The following is a 13,314-nucleotide window of genomic DNA, read 5'->3' as shown; positions in this document are numbered from 1 at the left end:
CATATGGCTGGGGCTCAGATGCATAAAGATGTCATGAGATCTGGTTTTAATTGTAATGCAAGCATTCACCATGTGGTATTGTACACATGCAGGCCATTTTACCTTATATGGTCAATAGTATATGTTTTGGCTCTCTCTCTATAAATATATACATATACCTACCTACATAGAATGAAACTGTGAATATGGTTTGGAAAAACAACTATGTATCAGAAACTGTATAAAATAATTGTATCTAGTGAATACAATGTAGAAACATGGTATTTATAATTGTTGATTGTTGTACAGATTTAACATGTCAACTGTTAAAAATTATTCTATAATTGAGTGTTATTTTATTTACTTTTTAGTGAGGTGATAGATTTTCTTGTAACTGATATGTTAACAACTAATAAACACGTTGGTGTATTTGATTCCTTACATGACATTAGGAACAATTCTTTGAGAAAGTCTGAGTAATAAAACCAAAGTACTGTAGAATTTCTATTATCCTAGCACCATAAATACTGAGAATGGACTCACCATCCATCTGATGAGAAAAGATCAAAGAAGACTCATATCATAATTTAAACTTAAATAAATAGTGGAGATAAAAATTAGGACATCAGGTCAATCCTAATATACAACTTATTTTGTCTATTTCTCTCTTTCAAGTTTAAAAGTATGAAATGTTCATTGGCAAATTAGTCCAGATGCTAGTTTAGGATGAAAGCCAGAGGGTATTAGGAAATAGTACTCGTTTTAATTTCAAACAGGCCTGTGCCTTTTATGACAAAACATGAGATATCTGAATCTGCATATGCTGGCATATGAAACTGGACTGAAATCTGGCACTTCTGTTTTTTGCCTTAACACAGTCTCTTTATATAAATTTTTTTTTTTGTGTGTGTGTGTGTGAGCATATTGCAAGATGAAGTGTAAATATGTTCTTTGGTGAAACACTTCTGGCTTTATTATTAGTAAAGGAATAGTTACTACTTGGATGTTGTTGATCATGTCTGTGCCCTTGACAAAGGGGAACTTAAAAGTTGAGGTAGTGTCCTTTTCTACTTTTCAGGGATCAAATCTCACCTTGCTGTGGCCACTCATTTTGCCTTGACATAAAACAGGCTACACAAATAGAGAAGGTGATAGATATGACAAATGATTATCTTACCTGTCTGCACATTGTTGACTAATTGTTGATTAATAAAAGCTGTGTTTAGGAATCATTGCAATCCAGTTCTGGATAAACTTGATACTCAGCTTCTGGGTGGTGTGAGAACATGTTCTAGGTTTCTCTCACACCAGACGTAGATGCTTCCCTGAGAGATTTCATACTGGCCCGGAGGAGTTCAGGGCACTTTCAGAAACTCCGTCTCATCTAGTCAACATGTGTGAGCTTACCAGTTGGGGTGGGTGAAAGAGGACACATCTATTGTGGCTGCTCTAAAGGAATTAATTCTAAAATCTGAGCATTCCTTAAGATTTGCCACTGGTTTGACTTAGCTACAGTCTGACCCTGTGTCAGAGGCTGCCACAGAACAGAGTGAGGAAGCCCAGCAGGGGTAAAGAGGCCAGGAAAGCCCTACTATAGCCAAACGTTTTCCCTCCGGACTGGCATGGCACCTGCCCCTTGCCCGCTCATCCTCTGATAACTCATAACCCCAAAACTTCAACTTACTTAGGCCCACCCTATTTGTAGTACCTGGATTCTGTTCTGGAACCTGGTCCTGTTCAATTATTAGATCCTTGTCTTTAAAATTCACTCTCGTAGTCATTCCCTTGTGACGACTAAGCTTTGTGTAGGACCGTGCCACTGTATCTAGAAGTTTTTGTTCCTTATGTCTGCCACCCAATCTAGCTTTCAAACAACTAGGGCCAGAGCCTCCACGGGGAACTCCCACACAATCCCAGCTCTGGTCGGAACCTTCAGCTGGGAGTTGACATTAGCTTTCAAACCCTGCGTGGATCAACTTGACCCAGGCACAAGGACTCTGAGGGAGGAAGGAGAAAGGCCTTCAGCTGCAGGCAGTTGGTAAGCATTGCTCCCGTTCTTCTGACATCACATGAGCTTGTTCAGGGAGTGGGATTGAAGAAGTGTGTGTGAGGGAGTGTGACTCTCTGCCAATGGGTGTGGTAGAGTGTCCTTGAGGGAGTGAGTGACTTTGAGTGAGTGAAAACATGTAGGTGTGATTTTGTGCAAGGGGGAAGTATATACAACAGGAAAACTTTAACTGGTGGCAAAGTCTGAGAGAAGCAGTATGCCATAGAATCACTGGATTGAAGGCCCAGCGGCCTGGCTTCCAGTTCTGCTTCTGATAACCCTTTCATTATGTGACTTAGAACAAGCTACTTTCCATTGTATCACATGCATTGAAAATCGCATCACAATTTTCATTTTTTAAAAATTTTTAATATTTTTGGTCCTAGGGATTGAACCCAGGGTCTGGCGCATGCTATGTATGTGCTCTATTACCGAGGCACCCTCTGCTTCATATTTTAAAAACATTTAAGGAAATGGGAAATGCTAATCAATCTGAGTCTATCATTATACATTGTACGCACCTATCAAATTTTTAGACTGTATCTAATAAAAACATACAATTAAGTATTTATAAAGAATGAAAATGAAGACATGAAAAGTACTGTAGACTATACACAAAAATTACTGTAAAATCACTGTCATGACTACTCAGTTTACTTAACTAAACATGAGAGCTTAAGCAGAGGTTTTAAAACCAGCAGGCTAAGGTTGCTCAAAGATGGGTACAAGCTCCATTATCACGCACTTTGTGAGTTAACATTGAAACAGTGCAGTCCTGGAGACTGGAAGATTACTGACTCTACCTTGGGTAACAGGAAGACACCTACCATAGTATTGTCAAGAGGAAAACAAGCACTGTTCTTTTGTTGATCCTTTGGCATGGAATGTCTGCCTCTTAAATTCTCCTGAGACCCAGACATATAACTAAATTCATCCCCATCTCTTCTTCATTTAAAAAGTGCCTCAACTCTTTAATAAAATGAATTGAGTGGACAGGAGACATTGCATACTATCTTAATTTGAAAGTAAGTGGAGCATGGCTCTGAGTGGTCTCTGTCAATTATAACCAAGAAAACAAGCTTGGTGCACCTCCCTTCTTCTATTGACTGTATTGACTGCTGCCCTTTACAGACATGGAAGGCAGGCCCAGGCAGCAGCAAATATTATGCAATCTTCTCTTTCCTGGCTGCTAAAGACACATCGCAAATCAACTGTACTGTTGCCTTGGGACTCAATCCAAAACCAGAGAAAAATGTAAATATTACCTATCTTAAAAAGAAATCATTAATAAGTTCCTATGTCCCTGTTCTAACTTAGGCTGGGCAATGAGAAGAATCAGTTTATAAGCAAAGAAGAACTCAGACTATTGAAACAAGAAGGAACTCTTGAGATGATCCAGATTTAATAAAATGAAGATGTAGGAATCTGAGGCCCAAAGATTTAATGTGATTGCCATAGTATCACCAGCAGTTTTTGACTGTCATCTACTGCCTCCAAAACTGATTAGTTTTAGAAAAGTCAAATATTTTCCTAATGTTCAGTTTTTAAGTTGAAATTTCAGTGGCATGTCAATGTTCCTTTTCAGAGGCTTCCTCCTTGGTTCAACATCTGTTTTCCTTGCAGGATTTCCACCTGTTTCATTTGAACCGCAGGCTTTCCAGTGGACACAAGCCTCTAGCTCCTGCTTTCCTCTTCTCTAGAGACTCCTTCTTTCTGAACATCCTGCTTTGCTTTCTACCTTACTTTCTGGGCCCCCTCTTTCCCATCTCTAATCACATGGTAGCATTTCTGTTCCCCAAATGTCTAGAGCATATCTTAATTTTCCTAACTTTCAGAGAAGGCATCTCCATCTGTGTTTCTTAAAGTATAGTCCCCAGACCAGCTGCAGCACATCACCTGGGAAATGACTGAAATGTAACTTTGCAAGTCTCAGACGAGACCTTAGACAGTGAGGCCCCGCATTCTGTGTTTCAGTAAACACTCCAGGTGATTTTGATCCCTGAGGAAGTCTGGGAGTCACTGATGTACACTGTTTTCTGGCCACATGAGTTCGAGGTCCAGAGCACTGTGTAGGACTTCTGGTGTAAAAATCTTGCTTTCTGGTTGTGTGCTTTGAATAATGTGCATAACCTTTCTGTGCCTCCTCTGTGAAATGGAGATAATAATATAGTTTGCTTCAGAGATCGGTTGGTTGGGAGGATACAATCATACAAGATATGTGTGTTATGTATTTAGCACAGAGCAAACCTCAGAAAATACTCAACAGTATTAGCCCTCGTTCTATCTTAAGGTACCTCTGCTTACAAAACATGACATATAAGTCAATTTTTTCATATCATACTCTTCTGAAACTTGTAAACAAATATTAGCCAACAGTGAAACTGTTATCTAACAATGTAAATTACATTTTTAAACAGGTTTTGATATTATCAACTTATAAGAAATTCATTACATGTTTTTATTTAAAATAGTTACATGACTATTTAATTTTGATACTTCTTGATTAAAATGATATACCTGATATAGCTGGGGTGCAATGGCACATGCCTGTAATCCCAGCCACTCAAGAGCTGAGGCAGGAGGATTGCAAATTCAAAGCCAACCTCAGCAAAAGCGAGGCACTAAGAAACTCAGGGAGAACCTGTCTCTGAATAAAAAAAATACAAAATAGAGCTGGGGGTGTGTCTCAGTGGTCAAGAGCCATTTAGTTCAATCCCTGGTATAAAACAATGCTGCTGACGACGACAACAACAACAACAAAATAGGTGACATAAATTCAAAGAAATCAACTTAGAAAGTCATTTTCATGCCACATAGGAGTGAACTCAGAATCAGGTTTGCAATTTTGTTCTTACAGGAGCTGATGCCCTTAAAGGAAAACATGTACACATGCTGTTGCAAGTAATAACGCACCTCTGGTCTTTTTCAGTGTAAGGCAACTGTAAACTTGCCCATGCAGAAGTTATTGAGGTTAAAAAAGTAAACTCAACTGACAAGGAATTCTATAAGCAACTCTTAATTGGAACAGCCTTCATTTTTCTTACATGTAAATATAATTTTATGTTAATTAATTTTGCTAAATATTCATTCACAGTGGCTGCTACACTTGGAATCATCATAAAGAAATGAGCTCATAGTATTCCACATGCAAAATGACCCATATAGTATATATATTTCAAAAATATAAAGTTATGGAATTTCTTTATAAGATCTGTTACATGTAGGATCGCCTCACCCAATAGTAAAATGTAGATCTTTCCCCTCCCCTGCATATTTTAAATCCTTTAAAATACCATGTTATGCTTTTACTAATAAACAAAAATAATAAAACACATCATTGCTCTCACAATGAAGAGTGCCATTAATTAATACAGGTTTCTATGTAATACCTGAATTTTAAATTAGATATTATTTTCCAAGAATGGGATTATAATAAATGGATATTGCAATTTTAAAGTTTGTGTTACTTGGAACACTATATATATAGAGTATAATAGTATCCTTTGAAGTGGCTCAAATCTAGAGTAAAAATAAAAAGCCCGCCCAGAATAGAAAAATTTTAAAAGGCAGGCCAAAAACTGTATGCAAATAGCTTTTTTTTTTTTTTTTTTGCTAGTCAGTGGTAAAGTTCTCAGCTGTGAATATCTTGGATATAAGGATATGTAATTGTGGTTAAGGAAATATGGTGGTTGTTAATTTAATTCCTAGCTGATCCAATTTCCATTCATATAGAATTTGCTTTGGGGCAGTCATCAAGAGACCACTTTGACTTTTTTTTAAATGAGATTTCTTTCTCTTTTATGACATTTCAATTTTTCATTAAAAGATAGAAGAATTCTGTGGAATTATATAAAATACATGGCTTAAGCAGGTAGAAAAATATGTAGGTAAGGTTTTATAGGGTATCAACAAAGATATATATGCAGCAGTTAAACACAAGGAATTCCAGAACTAGAAAATAAATACAGTGGAATGGAATTCATAGAAAAACAAATCTAAAAATCAGACATGTGAATGGGAGCTGCTCCATTTGGAGGATACAATTACAAGCACAGGTCTATGAGCCTTTCTTGGGCAATAATTATGATTGTGAACTATACTGTTTACTACAAGGGAGGAGAACTGGAAATCAGAAATCCTCATTCTTATCCCAAGACACTTAATAAGATGCTCACAATCCTCCTTTACCTTGTATGCTTTAATGGGGCTAATTGTTATTAATATTGCTAAAAATCATATTCGAATAAAGAATTACTGTTTGAATTCCCATTGTGAAATCGTTCCTTTAAAAAAAATAACAGAACCACTGTTAAGATTGAAACACTGAGAGGATAATGGAATCAAAAGAGCTAAGAGGGCTCTGCAATAAAAGAATATATTTATAAAGACAAATAGTGCCAGACAGTCTTGATAGCTTTTTCAATAGAATTAAAAACATAGCAAGCACAATGAATGTACCTTAACACACATATATTTATATTTTTGTAATCCATTTGATACAGTATCTCAATAAATCTTATTTGCCAACCTAATTAGCATTGGCTTTGCTGTGTGCTCTGTCACATGGACTGAGAACTGGCTAGAGGACAAACTCTAATGACTCCAAGCAATGTGTTGACTATAAGGTCAGCATGAGGTCTGGTTTTGTTTAATGTCTTTATTAACGATCTGGAAGAAAGAGTAAATAATTCCTGAATGAAATAATATTATGATGATGGGCACATGGGCTCACTGGAGAACACAGAGAAGTAGAAAGTGTGCAAGCACCCATCCAGGCCTGATGCTGATTTGAAGGAAGGCAGTCACTTGATCTTTCTGTGTCTGTTTTCCCATGTGGAAAACAGAGATAATGACATTCTTGTGAGAAAGCAAAGATAAGATTTTATGATTTTAAACACAGAGTATGACATTACTCCCTTTGATAATATTTAGTGCTTATCTACTGTGTACAGTCCTTGTTAGGAGTCACTTTAATGTGGCAGAACATAAGATTGGGCCAGTGTCAGAGAGGAACAAAACAACATTGTCAAGAGACAACATTTTGGAGTACAAGTAGCTAAAACACTGCCAAAAGTCTCTGTATGTAGGCGAAGTAAACTTAGCAAGCACAGGAAGTTAAGGAATACCAACTGAATCTTTTGTAGAAAACAGGATGGAGGTAAAGGGTGATGGGAAAAAGGGTAAAGTTCTGCAGGGGGGTGGGGTGGGACTGAGAAGGGCTCTGGGAGGCTTTCCATAGCTCCCTACTCATTTTCCTTCTGATCTGTGCAGACTGTGTGTATTGAGGGTACCAGTCAATTTTATATCAGAAACTTAAGCTGTTTAAATGCAAAGGTAGAAGATAGAAGCCTATTTCTAGTAAATCTTTAAAGTGATCTTGGAAGAGTCCCCTCTTGTTTGTTGTAGAGTTAAGAATCAGCCTTCTCAATTTACACAGGGGTAGTTAGCTGGAGTGGGGTGGTGCTCATTTGCATAAAATAAACTAAATATAATTTTCAAAGGGGATTTTTTTCCACTGAGAAATATAATTACAAACAGACTAGAAATACTTCTGATAGCTGAAGATTCTTTATTCATTTCTGGAGGAAAGATTTGCAAAAACCAGATTAACATTGGAAAATTGTTGTTTCTTGTGCTGTAAGGGAGGGCTGCAAAAACTAACTAGATCTGAAGTATTTTATAAGCATTTTAAATATATTTACATTAAAAATATAGATCAATGTCTCAGTTCATACTCATAAAATATGAAGGAAACTAAAATAATTGTTGTTATGAGGCCAGTGTGAGAAATAACAAGGTTGACATCTTAGCCTATTTTTCATTGCTATAATATAATACCTGATAGTGATTTATAAAGAAAATTGACTTATTTTGGCTTACTGTTCTGAAGAATAGTGAAGGCCTCATTCTGTTTCAACTCAGGAGAAAAATGGAAAGGCAAGTGGGAGAGGGCAGAAGAGAGGAAAGAAGCCAAATTCCCTTACTAGCTAACTCATTCCCAAGAGAGATATGATAATCCATTTGTCAGGACTCCATACCATGACCCCAAACATCTCCCGTCAGGTCCCACAACACAGCATTGAGAATAAAAAAATAATCAATGAAACAAAGAGTTGATTCTTTGAAAAGATAGACAAGATTGAAAAAATCCTTAGCCAAACTAACCAAAAGGAAAAGAGAAAAGAACCAAATTAATAAAATCAGAGATGAAAAGGGAGAAATTATCACAGACAACACAGAAATTCAGAGGATTTCTGGGGACTATTTTGAAAATTTGTACCTCAATAAATTGGAAAACCTTGAAGAAATGGTTGAATTTCCAGACACATGTGGTCTGCCAAAATTCAATCAAGAGGACACACAAAACCTGACCAGACCAATAACTAGTAATGAAATATAAGCAGTAATAAAAAAAATATTCCAATAAAGAAAAGTCTAGGACCAGAAGGATTCTCAGCTGAGTTATACCAGATATTTAGAGAAGAACAATGCTCCTCAAATTGTTCCATGAAATAGTAAGGGACAGAACACTGGCAAACTTATTCTATGCAGCCCGTGTCACCTTTATATCAAAACCAGATAAGGACACACCAAGAAAAGAAAACTATAGATCAATATTCCTGATGAACCTAGATGTAAAAATCCTTAATCAAATATTAGCAAATCATATTCAACAATATGTTATGAAGATACATCATTACCAAGTTGGTTTTATCCCAGGGATGTAAAGATGGTTTAACATATGCAAATCAATAAATATAATTCATCACATAAATATAATTATGGACAAAAATTACAGAGTCATCTCAGTAGATACAGAGAAAGTCTTTGACAAAACTCAGCACCCATTAATGATAAAATCACTGAGGAAACTACAGATAGAAGGAACTTACCTCAAGATCATAAAGTCTATACATGACAAACATAAAGCCAACATCACAATGGATGGGGAAAAACTAAAAGCATTTCTGTTAAAATCTCTCACCACTCCTATTTAATTTAGAACTAGAAATTCTAGCTAGATCAATTAGGCAGTAGAAGGGAACAAAATGGATAAAAATAGGAAAAGAAAAAAAATCATACTATTAATATTTGCAGATGATATGATCTTATACTTAGAAGATCCAAATGCTTCACCAGAAGATATCTAGGGCTAATAAACAAAATCAGTAAAGTAGCATGTAACAAAATGAACACACAAAAGTCAACAGTTTTCCTCACACCAGTAATGAATCTATTGAGAAGGAAATCAGAAAAAAAATCCATTCACCCTAGTCTCAGAAAACAAAAACAAAACAAAGAAGCAAATAAAATCCCACTAGGAACTAATTTAATCAAGAAAGTGAAAGACCTTTACAATGAAAACTACAGAACATTGAAGAAAGAAAATGAAGAAGACACAAGATGGAAAGACCACAAGTTTATGGATAAGTAGAATTAATATTGTTAAAATGGCCATATTACCAAAAACAATGTATAGCTTCCAGCAATCCTCATCAAAGCACCAATGACATTCTTCACGAAATAGAAAAATAAAGACAGTCTTAAAATTCATTTGGAAGAGTAAAAGACTCAGAATAGCCAGAGCAGTTCTAAGCTGAAAAACCAATGCTGGAGGCATCACAATACCTGACTTCAAATTATACTACAGATCTAAAGCAACAAAAGTGCATGGTACTGGTATCAAAACAGGCACATAGACCAATGGTACAGAATAGAAGACACAGACATAAACTTCCACAGATACAGTCATCTGATCCTTGACAGAGGTGCCAAAAACATACATTGGAGAAAAGACAAACAAAACAAATGTTGCTGGGAAAACTGATTATCCATATGCAAAAGAATGAGATTAGCCATTAGACCTCATCCTCCCCAAATGTCAACTCTAAATGAATCAAAGACCTAGGTATTAGACTCTAGAGTATGCAACTCTTAGAAGAAAACATAGGGTTGATACTCCTTCATGTAGGTGCAGGCATGATTTGATTCTCTCCACAGGACACCTAAAGCTCAGGAAATAATACCAAGAATAAATAAATGGGATGACATCAAATTAAAAAGCTTCTTCACAACTAAGAAAACAATGAATAATGTGAAGAGAGAACCTACAGAATGAGAGAAAATCTTTTCTAACTACTCTTCTGACAGAGGATCAATATTCAGGATATATAAAGGACTCAAAAAACAACATCAAAATACCCAAATAACTCAATTAATAAATAGAAAAATGAACTAAGCAGACACTTCTCCAAAGAAGAAATTAGAATGACCAACTAATATATGAAAAATATTCAACATATTTATCAATTAGGTAAATGCAAATAATAACTACTCTGAGATTTCATCTCACTACAGTCATCAAGAATACAAACAATGATAAATGCTGGTGATGGTGTGGAGAAAAATAAACATTCTTATACTGTTGGGGGAATTGTAAATTAGTGCAACCACTATGGAAATCAATATGGAGGTTCCTGAAAAGACCAGAAGAAGAACCACCATATGATTCAGCTATACCATTATTACTCTGTATACATTCTAAAGTATTAGAGTCAGCATATTAGAGTAATACATGTGTATCCATGTTTATAGCAGCACAGTTCACAATAGTTAAACTATGGAATTAGACTAAGTGTCTATCAATGAATGAAGGATTAAAGAAAATGTATATGTACATCTATCCATCTATCTATATCTCTATTTATCTATATATCTATATACAGATACATTTCCTTTATTCCTTTAAATATATATCTATATCTGTCTCTTTGTGTGAGTACACACACAAATACACATACAGACATATATATAGATGGAACTTTAGAACATTATGTTAAATAAAATAAGTCAAATTCAAAAGGTCAAGGGTCATACGTTTTCTCTCATATTTGGAAGCTAGTAAGGATAAAGAAAAAGAAAGGTGTGTGTGTGTGTGTGAGAGAGAGAGAGAGAGAGAGAGAGAGAGAGAGAGAGAAAGGGGGAGAGAGAGAGAGAGAGAGAGAGAGAGAGAGAGAGAGAGAGAGAGAGAGAGAGAGAGAGAGAGAATTCATAAAAATTGAAGGGAGATCAGCAGAAAAGAGGAAGGAGAATAGCAGGTGGAGAAGAGGGGAGCGAAAGCCATAGTACTGGGGAATGATATTGACCTAATTATCAGGTTGCATTGTATGCATGTATGCATATGTAACAAAAAATACCATTATATATGATTCTATGACAGTTCACTGCACCATATGTGCTAAAATGTGTTCCTTCTAAGCTGATCTAGAATATTTATATTGGCTTATTAAGGTTTTTTTCCCTTCATAGAATAAAAATTGCATAGAAAATAGACTAATTTGTTACTTTTTCAGTTTTTCTTACCGATCAGCAAAAGCTATGTTAGCAATCCAGAATCTCATTTTACAGTTTTTTTAAGAGTGCGATTTATTTTTCATGAGTTATTTGTTTTGAATACATTTATAATTTACATCTTGCTTATTTAATAACAAATTGGGGATTCTATTTAAAATTCTGTTTCTAGTGAAGGTTGAGGAAAAAAGTCTTTTAGATTTCCTGATATAATTTAAGGAGTCTTATCAACATTTGTGTGGAATTGAGGCTGAAGTTCACTCCTCTTCCTCTTTTAAAATATTATTATACTAAGTTACAGTCATTTATTTATTTGGAAGACAGGTCAAAAAATGCAAAATAAGGTTCAAATTTGAAAAAAATATTGCCTGTGTGCTCTGACAAAATTATCAAAATGGAAGAAACATTACAGAGAGACAGTGAGGCATCTACACACCTTAGGATACTCTTTGGACATGAATGCTCTCCTTATGTTATCCAGGGTGGTGAAACCAGGCCCATCTATCTCTGATACAGTGCTCTAGGTCTCTAGCTATGTCATTTCTACAGAGATTCCAAGGTTAATTTGATATTGATCACTTATTTTAGACACAACTTGAGTAAATATATGTGGGAGGTTACTTTAGGCAAAGAAAAAAATCAGAGAGATATCCAGAAAAATATAAGTTCACAAAGTAAGAAAAGTTATGCTACTAGATAACATGCAGAAGAACCAAAATTTTACATTAGAAAAGATGTAAATCTATTGTGTTACTTGGTAGTCAAATTTTACTTTGACTAAATGTTATTGTAGTTGTTGGTAAAAAAATATTTCTTACTGTGGATTTTGTTTCTGAGTTAAGTTTTGCCTATTTATTTTCTGTAGGAATAGTGAACATTTTGCTCTCCTCTTTTCTGACAGGGTATTGCTTGCATGTCTTGATCCATTTTTCTTTTTCTTTTTAATTTAAGATTTAAATTTCACTCACATAGAGTTTAGCTTGTATGTCTTATTGGCACTGGGTAAATTTTGTCCTTAGGAAATTGGTGGAAACACAAAGTATTGCCACTCATGGGTTTTGGGTTACATATTTTGTGTTTGTGTGTGTGTGTGTGTGTGTGTGTGTGTGTGTGTGGCACTGGGGATTGAACTTGGGACCTTTTGCATCCTAGGCAAGCACTTTGTTCTACTGAGCAGCATGCTCAGCCTTTAGGTTAGCCACTGAGCTGTTGACTTTTAAAAGATTCCTCCAAATCCCTACTTGCCCCCATGAATAATCTCATGTGAATATGTAAATTCTGCACTCAAAAATCCTTATATCTGAGGGGAACTTCAGGGAAGAGCAAGGATCTCTGGCTGAGTGGGATATATTAGCTCTTTGCAGGGGATGCTGGGTGTGACAGGGCTCTGAGGGAGGAAGGTATTTTCTTATGGATTTTTGTTTCTACCTCTTTATGAGTGTAACTGCTTGTCTTAGTTCATGTTGCTAGAACAAAACACCTGAGAATGTATAATTTATAAAGAACAGAAATTTGCTTCTTATAGTTCTGGAGACTGGAAGTTGTAGATTGAAGTGTGGGGAATTTTGCTGTTTGGTGAGGGTCCACGCTTGGCTTCCAGGTTGGCAGCTTGACTGCTGTGTTCTTATATGGGGGAAGTAATGAACAGATTAAAAAAACAAAACAAACAAACAAACAAAAAAGCATCAAGTTCCTGAAAATCAACCCTTTTATAAGATCACTAATTCCACTTATAGGTTCTGCCCTTGGGATTTAATCACCTCACAAAGACCCTGCTACTTAATGCTATACTATTAGGGTTTAAGTTTCAACATGTGAATTTTGGAGGGATGCATACTTTCAAATGATAACACCATCCTTTAAGAAAACATACATTTCTATAAAAAATAAATCATACTAAATATTCTCACTTTTTAATTTTAGCTCTTCCATTTCCT

The sequence above is a fragment of the Ictidomys tridecemlineatus genome, chromosome 1, assembly GCF_052094955.1.
Source record: "Ictidomys tridecemlineatus isolate mIctTri1 chromosome 1, mIctTri1.hap1, whole genome shotgun sequence".
NCBI lineage: Eukaryota > Metazoa > Chordata > Mammalia > Rodentia > Sciuridae > Ictidomys > Ictidomys tridecemlineatus.
Note: the sequence above shows the minus strand (reverse complement) of the source record.